Source organism: Oncorhynchus gorbuscha, unplaced genomic scaffold (assembly GCF_021184085.1).
Source record: "Oncorhynchus gorbuscha isolate QuinsamMale2020 ecotype Even-year unplaced genomic scaffold, OgorEven_v1.0 Un_scaffold_1096, whole genome shotgun sequence".
Classification (NCBI taxonomy): Eukaryota; Metazoa; Chordata; class Actinopteri; order Salmoniformes; family Salmonidae; genus Oncorhynchus; species Oncorhynchus gorbuscha.
Genome location: NW_025745982.1, coordinates 192,411 through 208,890, shown reverse-complemented (window position 1 = coordinate 208,890; position 16,480 = coordinate 192,411). Strand labels below are relative to the sequence as shown.

Sequence of the window (16,480 nt, the reverse complement as noted above, 5' to 3'; positions counted from 1 at the left end):
GTGTGTGTGTAGGTGAACCAGACTCTACTCCTCCTCTACCTCGCTGTGTTCAGTGTTTATAATGTGTGTGTGTGTGTGTGTGTGTGTGTGTGTGTGTGTGTGTGTGTGTGTGTGTGTGTGTGTGTGTGTGTGTGTGTGTGTGTGTGTGTGTGTGTGTGTGTGTGTGTGTGTGTGTGTGTGTGTGTAACCAGACTCTACTCCTCCTCTACCTCGCTGTGTTCAGTGTTTATAATGTGTTCTGTGGTGTGTGTGTGTAGCCGACTCTCTCCCTCACTCTACCTCGCTGTGTTCAGTTCCTGGTCTCCGCTCTCCTTCTAGTTCCGGATTCCTGGTCCGCCCCACTGGCCTGCTGCGTCCTCATTGGCCTGGCTCGTTCAGCATGGCGACCTGGAAGCCCTGCAGTTGCCTCGCTCCCTGGTTGGATGCCACGTCGCTAGGACGGGTCCTTCTTAGCAACGCTCCCAAGCACCTGAACTTCTCCGTTGCCCACGTTACGACAAACTGTCATCCAATCGCTGACTGGCACTGGAGTGAGAGACTCGACGCGATTGGTCAGCCTGAATCTTAGTGGTATAGGCCACACCTCCAATTATCCAGAGTGCAGTGGCGCGGGGAGAGGAGGAGCTTGTTGCCCCGAGGCGATGAGCCGGCTGGTTGTTTGCTGTCCCAATCTGTCCACCTCAACCTGTTACACACACTATCCTACGACAGCACACACACCTGGGGCTGGAGGCCAACACACACCTGTGTACCAGCCTGTCCAAACTCACACACATGCGGTCTGGCGCTACTGCCCGCGTGCGCCCCTGTCGGACGGTTCACACACCGTCCCCGTCCCCCTCCCCTCCTCTCTCTGCTGCTGGGACTGAGGAAGCCGTCCCGCGTGGGGCTCCAGACCTACAGGCCAGGCTCCGGGGACTCTCTCCCCAGGAGGGGCACCTCTGGGCTGGGTACCCTGCTGGCCGGCTGCCCCGTCTGGAGGTTCTGGAGATAACAGGACCGGGCTTCATCTCCGCCCTGCCGCGTCTTGAGCCCTGTGCCAGGGTGTTGGCTGTGGATCAGAGGACGTGTGTGAGCGCTCGCGGGGTGGGGGCCGCGCACGTCGCGCTCCCGGGGTTCCGGGGCTGCGGAGGCTGGCTGCTGGCGGGGCTGCCGGGGTCTGAAGGGGACTGGGCTGGTACAGGTGGCTGAGCACTGCCGGGACCTTCAGGCATTATCTCTGGCCAACCTGGGGTCCTTAAAGACCTGGAACTACAGCGCCGCCCTGCTGGACACACTGAGGAACTGCACCCAGCTCACACAGCTACGGTGAGACTATACACACACTGAGGAACTGCACCCAGCTCACACAGCTACGGTGAGACTACATACACACTGAGGAACTGCACCCAGCTCACACAGCTACGTGAGACTACATACACACTGAGGAGACACCCAGCTCACACAGCTATGGTGAGACTATACACACACTGAGAAACTACACCCAGCTCACACAGCCTACGATGAGACTACATACACACTGAGGAGACACACCCAGCTCACACAGCTACGAGTGAGAGACTACATACACACTGAGGGCTTCCCAGCTCACACAGCTACGGTGAGACTATACACCGCTCACACAGCTGCGGTGAGACTACATACACACTGAGGCTGCACCCAGCTCACACAGCTACGGTGAGACTACATACACTGCAGCTCACACAGCTATGGTGGGATATACACACACTGAGAGACACACCCAGCTCACACAGCTACGGTGAACTACATACACACTGAGACTGCACCCAGCTCACACAGCTACGGTGAGACTACATACACACTGAGGAACTACACCCAGCTCACGCTACGGTGAGACTACGTGAGACTACATACACACTGACTGAGACTACGCTGCACACCCAGCTCACACAGCTACGGTGAGACTACATACACACTGAGGAACTGCACCCAGCTCACACAGCTACGGTGAGACTACATACACACACTGAGGAACTGCACCCAGCTCACACAGCTACGGTGAGACTACATACACACACTGAGGAACTGCACCCAGCTCACACAGCTACGGTGAGACTACATACACACTGAGGAACTGCACCCAGCTCACACAGCTACGGTGAGACTACATACACACTGAGGAACTGCACCCAGCTCACACAGCTACGGTGAGACTACATACACACTGAGAACTGCACCCAGCTCACACAGCTACGAGACTACATACACACTGAGGAACTGCACCCAGCTCACACAGCTACGGTGAGACTACATACACACACTGAGGAACTGCACCCAGCTCACACAGCTACGGTGAGACTACATACACACTGAGGAACTGCACCCAGCTCACACAGCTACGGTGAGACTACATACACACTGAGGAACTGCACCCAGCTCACACAGCTACGGTGAGACTACATACACACACTGAGGAACTGCACCCAGCTCACACAGCTACGGTGAGACTACATACACACTGAGGACCCACTGCACCCAGCTCACACAGCTACGGTGAGACTACATACACACACTGAGGAACTGCACCCAGCTCCACACAGCTACGGTGAGACTACATACACACTGAGGAACTGCACCCAGCTCACACAGCTACGGTGAGACTACATACACACACTGAGGAACTGCACCCAGCTCACACAGCTACGGTGAGACTACATACACACTGAGGAACTGCACCCAGCTCACACAGCTACGGTGAGACTACATACACACTGAGGAACTGCACCCAGCTCACACAGCTACGGTGAGACTACATACACACTGAGGAACTGCACCCAGCTCACACAGCTACGGTGAGACTACATACACACTGAGGAACTGCACCCAGCTCACACAGCTACGGTGAGACTACACACACATTGAGGAACTGCACCCAGCTCACACAGCTACGGTGAGACTACATACACACACTGAGGAACTGCACCCAGCTCACACAGCTACGGTGAGACTACATACACACTGAGGAACTGCACCCAGCTCACACAGCTACGGTGAGACTACATACACACACTGAGGAACTGCACCCAGCTCACACAGCTACGGTGAGACTACATACACACTGAGGAACTGCACCCAGCTCACACAGCTACGGTGAGACTACATACACACTGAGGAACTGCACCCAGCTCACACAGCTACGGTGAGACTACATACACACTGAGGAACTGCACCCAGCTCACACAGCTACGGTGAGACTACATACACACACTGAGGAACTGCACCCAGCTCACACAGCTACGGTGAGACTACATACACACACTGAGGAACTGCACCCAGCTCACACAGCTACGGTGAGACTACATACACACACTGAGGAACTGCACCCATCTCACACAGCTACGGTGAGACTACATACACACTGAGGAACTGCACCCAGCTCACACAGCTACGGTGAGACTACATACACACACTGAGGAACTGCACCCAGCTCACAGCTACGGTGAGACTCATACACACACTGAGGAACTGCACGGTGAGACTACATACACACACTGAGGAACTGCACCCAGCTCACACAGCTACGGTGAGACTACATACACACACTGAGGAACTGCACCCAGCTCACACAGCTACGGTGAGACTACATACACACACTGAGGAACTGCACCCAGCTCACACAGCTACGGTGAGACTACATACACACACTGAGGAACTGCACCCAGCTCACACAGCTACGGTGAGAGCTACATACACACACTGAGGAACTGCACCCAGCTCACACAGCTACGGTGAGACTACATACACACACTGAGGAACTGCACCCAGCTCACACAGCTACGGTGAGACTACATACACACTGAGGAACTGCACCCAGCTCACACAGCGGTGAGACTACATACACACTGAGGCACTGCAGCTCACACAGCTACGGTGAGACTACATACACACTGAGGAACTGCACCCAGCTCACACAGCTACGGTGAGACTACATACACACACTGAGGAACTGCACCCAGCTCACACAGCTACGGTGAGACTACATACACACACTGAGGAACTGCACCCAGCTCACACAGCTACGGTGAGACTACATACACACACTGAGGAACTGAGCTCACACAGAACTGCATACCCAGCTCACACAGCTACGGTGAGACTACATACACACTGAGGAACTGCACCCAGCTCACACAGCTACGGTGAGACTACATACACACACTGAGGAACTGCACCCAGCTCACACAGCTACGGTGAGACTACATACACACACTGAGGAACTGCACCCAGCTCACACAGCTACGGTGAGACTACATACACACACTGAGGAACTGCACCCAGCTCACACAGCTACGGTGAGACTACATACACACTGAGGAACTGCACCCAGCTCACACAGCTACGGTGAGACTACATACACACACTGAGGAACTGCACCCAGCTCACACAGCTACGGTGAGACTACATACACACACTGAGGAACTGCACCCAGCTCACACAGCTACGGTGAGACTACAGCTCCACACACTGAGGAACTGCACCCAGCTCACACAGCTACGGTGAGACTACATACACACACTGAGGAACTGCACCCAGCTCACACAGCTACGGTGAGACTACATACACACACTGAGGAACTGCACCCAGCTCACACAGCTACGGTGAGACTACATACACACACTGAGGAACTGCACCCAGCTCACACAGCTACGGTGAGACTACATACACACACTGAGGAACTGCACCCAGCTCACACAGCTACGGTGAGACTACATACACACTGAGGAACTGCACCCAGCTCACACAGCTACGGTGAGACTACATACACACTGAGGAACTGCACCCAGCTCACACAGCTACGGTGAGACTACATACACACACTGAGGAACTGCACCCAGCTCACAGCTATGGTGAGACTATATACACACACTGAGGAACTGCACCCAGCTCACACAGCTACGGTGAGACTACATACACACTGAGGAACTGCACCCAGCTCACACAGCTACGGTGAGACTACATACACACACTGAGGAACTGCACCCAGCTCACACAGCTACGGTGAGACTACATACACACACTGAGGAACTGCACCCAGCTCACACAGCTACGGTGAGACTACATACACACTGAGGAACTGCACCCAGCTCACACAGCTACGGTGAGACTACATACACACTGAGGAACTGCACCCAGCTCACACAGCTACGGTGAGACTACATACACACACTGACACCCAGCTCACTGGTGAGACTACATACACACACTGAGGAACTGCACCCAGCTCACACAGCTACGGTGAGACTACATACACACACTGAGGAACTGCACCCAGCTCACACAGCTACGGTGAGACTACATACACACACTGAGGAACTGCACCCAGCTCACACAGCTACGGTGAGACTACATACACACTGAGGAACTGCACCCAACTCACACAGCTACGGTGAGACTACATACACACTGAGGAACTGCACCCAGCTCACACAGCTATGGTGAGACTATATACACACACTGAGGAACTGCACCCAGCTCACACAGCTATGGTGAGACTACATACACACTGAGGAACTGCACCCAGCTCACACAGCTACGGTGAGACTACATACACACTGAGGAACTGCACCCAGCTCACACAGCTACGGTGAGACTACATACACACACTGAGGCACTGCACCCAGCTCACACAGCTACGGTGAGACTACATACACACTGAGGAACTGCACCCAGCTCACACAGCTACGGTGAGACTACATACACACACTGAGGAACTGCACCCAGCTCACACAGCTACGGTGAGACTACATACACACACTGAGGAACTGCACCCAGCTCACACAGCTACGGTGAGACTACATACACACTGAGGAACTGCACCCAGCTCACACAGCTACGGTGAGACTACATACACACACTGAGGAACTGCACCCAGCTCACACAGCTACGGTGAGACTACATACACACACTGAGGAACTGCACCCAGCTCACACAGCTACGGTGAGACTACATACACACACTGAGGAACTGCACCCATCTCACACAGCTACGGTGAGACTACATACACACTGAGGAACTGCACCCAGCTCACACAGCTACGGTGAGCTCACTACATACACACACTGAGGAACTGCACCCAGCTCACACAGCTACGGTGAGACTACATACACACTGAGGAACTGCACACAGCTCACACAGCTACGGTGAGACTACATACACACTGAGGAACTGCACCCAGCTCACACAGCTACGGTGAGACTACATACACTGAGGAACTGCACCCAGCTCACACAGCTACGGTGAGACTACATACACACACTGAGAACTGCACCCAGCTCACAGCTACGGTGAGACTACATACACACACTGAGGACTGCACCCAGCTCACACAGCTACGGTGAGACTACATACACACACTGAGAACTGCACCCAGCTCACACAGCTACGGTGAGACTACATACACACACTGAGGAACTGCACCCAGCTCACACAGCTACTCACACAGGTGAGACTACATACACACACTGAGGAACTGCACCCAGCTCACACAGCTACGGTGAGACTACATACACACACTGAGGAACTGCACCCAGCTCACACAGCTACGGTGAGACTACATACACTGAGGAACTGCACCCAGCTCACACAGCTACGGTGAGACTACATACACACTGAGGAACTGCACTCACAGCTCACACAGCTACGGGTGAGACTACATACACACACTGAGGAACTGCACCCAGCTCACACAGCTACGGTGAGACTACATACACACACTGAGGAACTGCACCCAGCTCACACAGCTACGGTGAGACTACATACACACTGAGGAACTGTACCCAGCTCACACAGCTACGGTGAGACTACACACACACTGAGGAACTGCACCCAGCTCACACAGCTACGGTGAGACTACATACACACACTGAGGAACTGCACCCAGCTCACACAGCTACGGTGAGACTACATACACACACTGAGGAACTGCACCCAGCTCACACAGCTACGGTGAGACTACATACACACACTGATGAACTGCACCCAGCTCACACAGCTACGGTGAGACTACATACACACACTGAGGAACTGCACTCACAGCTACGGTGAGACTACATACACACTGAGGAACTGCACCCAACTCACACAGCTACGGTGAGACTACATACACACTGAGAACTGCACCCAGCTCACACAGCTATGGTGAGACTATATACACACACTGAGGAACTGCACCCAGCTCACACAGCTACGGTGAGACTACATACACACTGAGGAACTGCACCCAGCTCACACAGCTACGGTGAGACTACATACACACTGAGGAACTGCACCCAGCTCACACAGCTACGGTGAGACTACATACACACACTGAGGCACTGCACCCAGCTCACACAGCTACGGTGAGACTACATACACTCACACAGCTGAGGAGGAACTGCACCCAGCTCACACAGCTACGGTGAGACTACATACACACACTGAGGAACTGCACCCAGCTCACACAGCTACGGTGAGACTACATACACACACTGAGGAACTGCACCCAGCTCACACAGCTACGGTGAGACTACATACACAGCTACAGCTACGGTGAGACTACATACACACACTGAGGAACTGCACCCAGCTCACACAGCTACGGTGAGACTACACATACACACTGAGGAACTGCACCAACTCACACAGCTACTGTGAGACTACATACACACTGAGGAACTGCACCCAGCTCACACAGCTACGGTGAGACTACATACACACACTGAGGAACTGCACCCAGCTCACACAGCTACGGTGAGACTACATACACACTGAGGAACTGCACCCAGCTCACACACAGCTACGGTGGGACTACATACACACTGAGGAACTGCACCCAGCTCACACAGCTACGGTGAGACTACATACACACACTGAGGAACTGCACCCAGCTCACACAGCTACATACACACTGAGTGCACCCAGACTACAGACTACATACACTGAGGAACTGCACCCAGCTCACACAGCTACGGTGAGACTACATACACACACTGAGGAACTGCACCCAGCTCACACAGCTACGGTGAGCTCACTACATACACACACTGAGGAACTGCACCCAGCTCACACAGCTACGGTGAGACTACATACACACTGAGGAACTGCACCCAGCTCACACAGCTACGGTGAGACTACATACACACACTGAGGAACTGCACCCAGCTCACACAGCTACGGTGAGACTACATACACACACTGAGGAACTGCACCCAGCTCACACAGCTACGGTGAGACTACATACACACACTGAGGAACTGCACCCAGCTCACACAGCTACGGTGAGACTACATACACACACTGAGGAACTGCACCCAGCTCACACAGCTACGGTGAGACTACATACACACACTGAGGAACTGCACCCAGCTCACACAGCTACGGTGAGACTACATACACACACTGAGGAACTGCACCCAGCTCACACAGCTACGGTGAGACTACATACACACTGAGGAACTGCACCCAGCTCACACACAGCTACGGTGAGACTACATACACACACTGAGGAACTGCACCCAGCTCACACAGCTGCGGTGAGACTACATACACACACTGAGGAACTGCACCCAGCTCACACAGCTACGGTGAGACTACATACACACACTGAGGAACTGCACCCAGCTCACACAGCTACGGTGAGACTACATACACACACTGAGGAACTGCACCCAGCTCACACAGCTACGGTGAGACTACATACACACTGAGAACTGCACCCAGCTCACACAGCTACATACACACACTGAGGAACTGAGCTCACACAGCTACACTACATACACACTGAGGAACTGCACCCAGCTCACACAGCTACGGTGAGACTACATACACTGAGGAACTGCACCCAGCTCACACAGCTACGGTGAGACTACATACACACACTGAGGAACTGCACCCAGCTCACCAGCTACGGTGAGACTACATACACACACTGAGGAACTGCACCCAGCTCACACAGCTACGGTGAGACTACATACACACTGAGGAACTGCACCCAGCTCACACAGCTACGGTGAGACTACACACACACACACTGATGAACTGCACCCAGCTCACACAGCTACGGTGAGACTACATACACACTGAGGAACTGCACCCAGCTCACACAGCTACTACATACACACATCCGGTGAGACTACATACACACACTGAGGAACTGCACCCAACTCACACAGCTACGGTGAGACTACATACACACTGAGGAACTGCACCCAGCTCACACAGCTACGGTGAGACTACATACACACACTGAGGAACTGCACCCAGCTCACACAGCTATGGTGAGACTACATACACACTGAGGAACTGCACCCAGCTCACACAGCTACGGTGAGACTACATACACACTGAGGAACTGCACCCAGCTCACACAGCTACGGTGAGACTACATACACACACTGAGGAACTGCACCCAGCTCACACAGCTACGGTGAGACTACATACACACTGAGGAACTGCACCCAGCTCACACAGCTACGGTGAGACTACATACACACTGAGGAACTGCACCCAGCTCACACAGCTACGGTGAGACTACATACACACACTGAGGAACTGCACCCAGCTCACACAGCTACGGTGAGACTACATACACACTGAGGAACTGCACCCAGCTCACACAGCTACGGTGAGACTACATACACACTGAGGAACTGCACCCAGCTCACACAGCTACGGTGAGACTACATACACACTGAGGAACTGCACCCAGCTCACACAGCTACGGTGAGACTACATACACACTGAGAACTGCACCCAGCTCACACAGCTACGGTGAGACTACATACACACTGAGGGAACTGAGACACCCAGCTCACACAGCTACGGTGAGACTACATACACACACTGAGGAACTGCACCCAGCTCACACAGCTACGGTGAGACTACATACACACTTCTGCTCAGGAACTGCACCCAGCTCACACAGCTACGACTACATACACACACTGAGGAACTGCACCCAGCTCACACAGCTACATACACACACTGAGGAACTGCACCCAGCTCACACAGCTACGGTGAGACTACATACACACACTGAGGAACTGCACCCAGCTCACACAGCTACGGTGAGACTACATACACACACTGAGGAACTGCACCCAGCTCACACAGCTACGGTGAGACTACATACACACACTGAGGAACTGCACCCAGCTCACACAGCTACGGTGAGACTACATACACACACTGAGGAACTGCACCCAGCTCACACAGCTACGGTGAGACTGCACCCAGCTCACACAGCTACGGTGAGACTGAGGAACTGCACCCAGCTCACACAGCTACGGTGAGACTACATACACACTGAGGAACTGCACCCAACTCACACAGCTACGGTGAGACTACATACACACTGAGGAACTGCACCCAGCTCACACAGCTATGGTGAGACTATATACACACACTGAGGAACTGCACCCAGCTCACACAGCTACGGTGAGACTACATACACACTGAGGAACTGCACCCAGCTCACACAGCTATGGTGAGACTACATACACACTGAGGAACTGCACCCAGCTCACACAGCTACGGTGAGACTACATACACACACTGAGGCACTGCACCCAGCTCACACAGCTACGGTGAGACTACATACACACTGAGGAACTGCACCCAGCTCACACAGCTACGGTGAGACTACATACACACTGAGGAACTGCACCCAGCTCACACAGCTACGGTGAGACTACATACACACACTGAGGAACTGCACCCAGCTCACACAGCTACGGTGAGACTACATACACACACTGAGGAACTGCACCCAGCTCACACAGCTACGGTGAGACTACATACACACACTGATGAACTGCACCCAGCTCACACAGCTACGGTGAGACTACATACACACACTGAGGAACTGCACCCAGCTCACACAGCTACGGTGAGACTACATACACACACTGAGGAACTGCACCCAGCTCACACAGCTACGGGTGAGACTACATACACACTGAGGAACTGCACCTGCACCCAGCTCACACAGCTATGGTGAGACTATATACACACACTGAGGAACTGCACCCAGCTCACACAGCTATGGTGAGACTACATACACACTGAGGAACTGCACCCAGCTCACACAGCTACGGTGAGACTACATACACACTGAGGAACTGCACCCAGCTCACACAGCTACGGTGAGACTACATACACACACTGAGGCACTGCACCCAGCTCACACAGCTACGGTGAGACTACATACACACACTGAGGAACTGCACCCAGCTCACACAGCTACGGTGAGACTACATACACACACTGAGGAACTGCACCCAGCTCACACAGCTACGGTGAGACTACATACACACACTGAGGAACTGCACCCAGCTCACACAGCTACGGTGAGACTACATACACACACTGAGGAACTGCACCCAGCTCACACAGCTACGGTGAGACTACATACACACTGAGGAACTGCACCCAGCTCACACAGCTACGGTGAGACTACATACACACACTGAGGAACTGCACCCAGCTCACACAGCTACGGTGAGACTACATACACACACTGAGGAACTGCACCCAGCTCACACAGCTACGGTGAGACTACATACACACACTGAGGAACTGCACCCAGCTCACACAGCTACGGTGAGACTACATACACACTGAGGAACTGCACCCAGCTCACACAGCTACGGTGAGACTACATACACACACTGAGGAACTGCACCCAGCTCACACAGCTACGGTGAGACTACATACACACACTGAGGAACTGCACCCAGCTCACACAGCTACGGTGAGACTACATACACACTGAGGAACTGCACCCAGCTCACACAGCTACGGTGAGACTACATACACACTGAGGAACTGCACCCAGCTCACACAGCTACGGTGAGACTACATACACACACTGAGGAACTGCACCGGTGAGACTACAGCTCACACAGCTACGGTGAGACTACATACACACTGAGGAACTGCACCCAGCTCACACAGCTACGGTGAGACTACATACACACTGAGGAACTGCACCCAGCTCACACAGCTACGGTGAGACTACATACACACACTGAGGCACTGCACCCAGCTCACACAGCTACGGTGAGACTACATACACACTGAGGAACTGCACCCAGCTCACACAGCTACGGTGAGACTACATACACACTGAGGAACTGCACCCAGCTCACACAGCTACGGTGAGACTACATACACACACTGAGGAACTGCACCCAGCTCACACAGCTACGGTGAGACTACACATACACTGAACTGCACCCAGCTCACACAGCTACGGTGAGACTACATACACACTGAGGAACTGCACCCAGCTCACACAGCTACGGTGAGACTACATACACACACTGAGGAACTGCACCCAGCTCACACAGCTACGGTGAGACTACATACACACTGAGGAACTGCACCCAGCTCACACAGCTACGGTGAGACTACATACACACACTGAGGAACTGCACCCAGCTCACACAGCTATGGTGAGACTACATACACACACTGAGGAACTGCACCCAGCTCACACAGCTACGGTGAGACTACATACACACTGAGGAACTGCACCCAGCTCACACAGCTACGGTGAGACTACATACACACACTGAGGAACTGCACCCAGCTCACACAGCTACGGTGAGACTACATACACACTGAGGAACTGCACCCAGCTCACACAGCTACGGTGAGACTACATACACACACTGAGGAACTGCACCCAGCTCACACAGCTACGGTGAGACTACATACCACACTGAGCTCACACAGCTACGGTGAGACTACATACACACTGAGACTGCATACACACACTGAGGAACTGCACCCAGCTCACACAGCTACGGTGAGACTACATACACACACTGAGGAACTGCACCCAGCTCACACAGCTACGGTGAGACTACATACACTGAGGAACTGCACCCAGCTCACACAGCTACGGTGAGACTACATACACACACTGAGGAACTGCACCCAGCTCACACAGCTACGGTGAGACTACATACACACTGAGGAACTGCACCCAGCTCACACAGCTACGGTGAGACTACATACACACTGAGGAACTGCACCCAGCTCACACAGCTACGGTGAGACTACATACACACTGAGGAACTGCACCCAGCTCACACAGCTACGGTGAGACTACATACACACACTGAGGAACTGCACCCAGCTCACACAGCTACGGTGAGACTACATACACACACTGAGGAACTGCTGCACCCAGCTCACACAGCTACGGTGAGACTACATACACACTGAGGAACTGCACCCAGCTCACACAGCTACGGTGAGACTACATACACACTGAGGAACTGCACCCAGCTCACACAGCTACGGTGAGACTACATACACACACTGAGGAACTGCACCCAGCTCACACAGCTACGGTGAGACTACATACACACACTGAGGAACTGCACCCAGCTCACACAGCTACGGTGAGACTACATACACACACTGAGGAACTGCACCCAGCTCACACAGCTACGGTGAGACTACATACACACACTGAGGAACTGCACCCAGCTCACACAGCTACGGTGAGACTACATACACACTGAGGAACTGCACCCAGCTCACACAGCTACGGTGAGACTACATACACACACTGAGGAACTGCACCCAGCTCACACAGCTACGGTGAGACTACATACACACACTGAGGAACTGCACCCAGCTCACACAGCTACGGTGAGACTACATACACACTGAGGAACTGCACCCAGCTCACACAGCTACGGTGAGACTACATACACACACTGAGGAACTGCACCCAGCTCACACAGCTACGGTGAGACTACATACACAGCTCACACAGCTGAGACTACATACACACACTGAACTGCACCCAGCTCACACAGCTACGGTGAGACTACATACACACACTGAGGAACTGCACCCAGCTCACACAGCTACGGTGAGACTACATACACACTGAGGAACTGCACCCAGCTCACACAGCTACGGTGAGACTACATACACACTGAGGAACTGCACCCAGCTCACACAGCTACGGTGAGACTACATACACACTGAGGAACTGCACCCAGCTCACACAGCTACGGTGAGACTACATACACACACTGAGGAACTGCACCCAGCTCACACAGCTGCACCCAGCTACGGTGAGACTACATACACACACTGAGGAACTGCACCCAGCTCACACAGCTACGGTGAGACTACATACACACACTGAGGAACTGCACCCAGCTCACACAGCTACGGTGAGACTACATACACACTGAGGAACTGCACCCAGCTCACACAGCTACGGTGAGACTACATACACACTGAGGAACTGCACCCAGCTCACACAGCTACGGTGAGACTACATACACACTGAGGAACTGCACCCAGCTCACACAGCTACGGTGAGACTACATACACACTGAGGAACTGCACCCAGCTCACACAGCTACGGTGAGACTACATACACACACTGAGGAACTGCACCCAGCTCACACAGCTACGGTGAGACTACATACACACTGAGGAACTGCACCCAGCTCACACAGCTACGGTGAGACTACATACACACTGAGGAACTGCACCCAGCTCACACAGCTACGGTGAGACTACATACACACTGAGGAACTGCACCCAGCTCACACAGCTACGGTGAGACTACATACACACTGAGGAACTGCACCCAGCTCACACAGCTACGGTGAGACTACATACACACTGAGGAACTGCACCCAGCTCACACAGCTACGGTGAGACTACATACACACTGAGGAACTGCACCCAGCTCACACAGCTACGGTGAGACTACATACACACTGAGGAACTGCACCCAGCTCACACAGCTACGGTGAGACTACATACACACTGAGGAACTGCACCCAGCTCACACAGCTACGGTGAGACTACATACACACTGAGGAACTGCACCCAGCTCACACAGCTACGGTGAGACTACATACACACACTGAGGAACTGCACCCAGCTCACACAGCTACGGTGAGACTACATACACACTGAGGAACTGCACCCAGCTCACACAGCTACGGTGAGACTACATACACACTGAGGAACTGCACCCAGCTCACACAGCTACGGTGAGACTACATACACACTGAGGAACTGCACCCAGCTCACACAGCTACGGTGAGACTACATACACACTGAGGAACTGCACCCAGCTCACACAGCTACGGTGAGACTACACACACACTGAGGAACTGCACCCAGCTCACACAGCTACGGTGAGACTACATACACACTGAGGAACTGCACCCAGCTCACACAGCTACGGTGAGACTACATACACACTGAGGAACTGCACCCAGCTCACACAGCTACGGTGAGACTACATACACACTGAGGAACTGCACCCAGCTCACACAGCTACGGTGAGACTACATACACACACTGAGGAACTGCACCCAGCTCACACAGCTACGGTGAGACTACATACACACTGAGGAACTGCACCCAGCTCACACAGCTACGGTGAGACTACATACACACTGAGGAACTGCACCCAGCTCACACAGCTACGGTGAGACTACATACACACTGAGGAACTGCACCCAGCTCACACAGCTACGGTGAGACTACATACACACTGAGGAACTGCACCCAGCTCACACAGCTACGGTGAGACTACATACACACACTGAGGAACTGCACCCAGCTCACACAGCTACGGTGAGACTACATACACACACTGAGGAACTGCACCCAGCTCACACAGCTACGGTGAGACTACATACACACTGAGGAACTGCACCCAGCTCACACAGCTACGGTGAGACTACATACACACTGAGGAACTGCACCCAGCTCACACAGCTACGGTGAGACTACATACACACACTGAGGAACTGCACCCAGCTCACACAGCTACGGTGAGACTACATACACACTGAGGAACTGCACCCAGCTCACACAGCTACGGTGAGACTACATACACACTGAGGAACTGCACCCAGCTCACACAGCTACGGTGAGACTACATACACACTGAGGAACTGCACCCAGCTCACACAGCTACGGTGAGACTACATACACACTGAGGAACTGCACCCAGCTCACACAGCTACGGTGAGACTACATACACACACTGAGGAACTGCACCCAGCTCACACAGCTACGGTGAGACTACATACACACTGAGGAACTGCACCCAGCTCACACAGCTATGGTGAGACTATATACACACACTGAGGAACTGCACCCAGCTCACACAGCTACGGTGAGACTACATACACACTGAGGAACTGCACCCAGCTCACACAGCTACGGTGAGACTACATACACACTGAGGAACTGCACCCAGCTCACACAGCTACGGTGAGACTACATACACACTGAGGAACTGCACCCAGCTCACACAGCTACGGTGAGACTACATACACACTGAGGCACTGCACCCAGCTCACACAGCTACGGTGAGACTACATACACACTGAGGAACTGCACCCAGCTCACACAGCTACGGTGAGACTACATACACACACTGAGGAACTGCACCCAGCTCACACAGCTACGGTGAGACTAC

At 53.4% G+C, this 16,480-nt stretch overlaps 1 pseudogene; it reads left to right on the top strand.

The window, feature by feature from the left end:
• The first annotated feature begins 597 nt into the window (after nucleotides 1-597).
• Nucleotides 598-16,480, top strand: part of LOC124021240 — a 30,444-nt pseudogene continuing 14,561 nt past the window's right edge.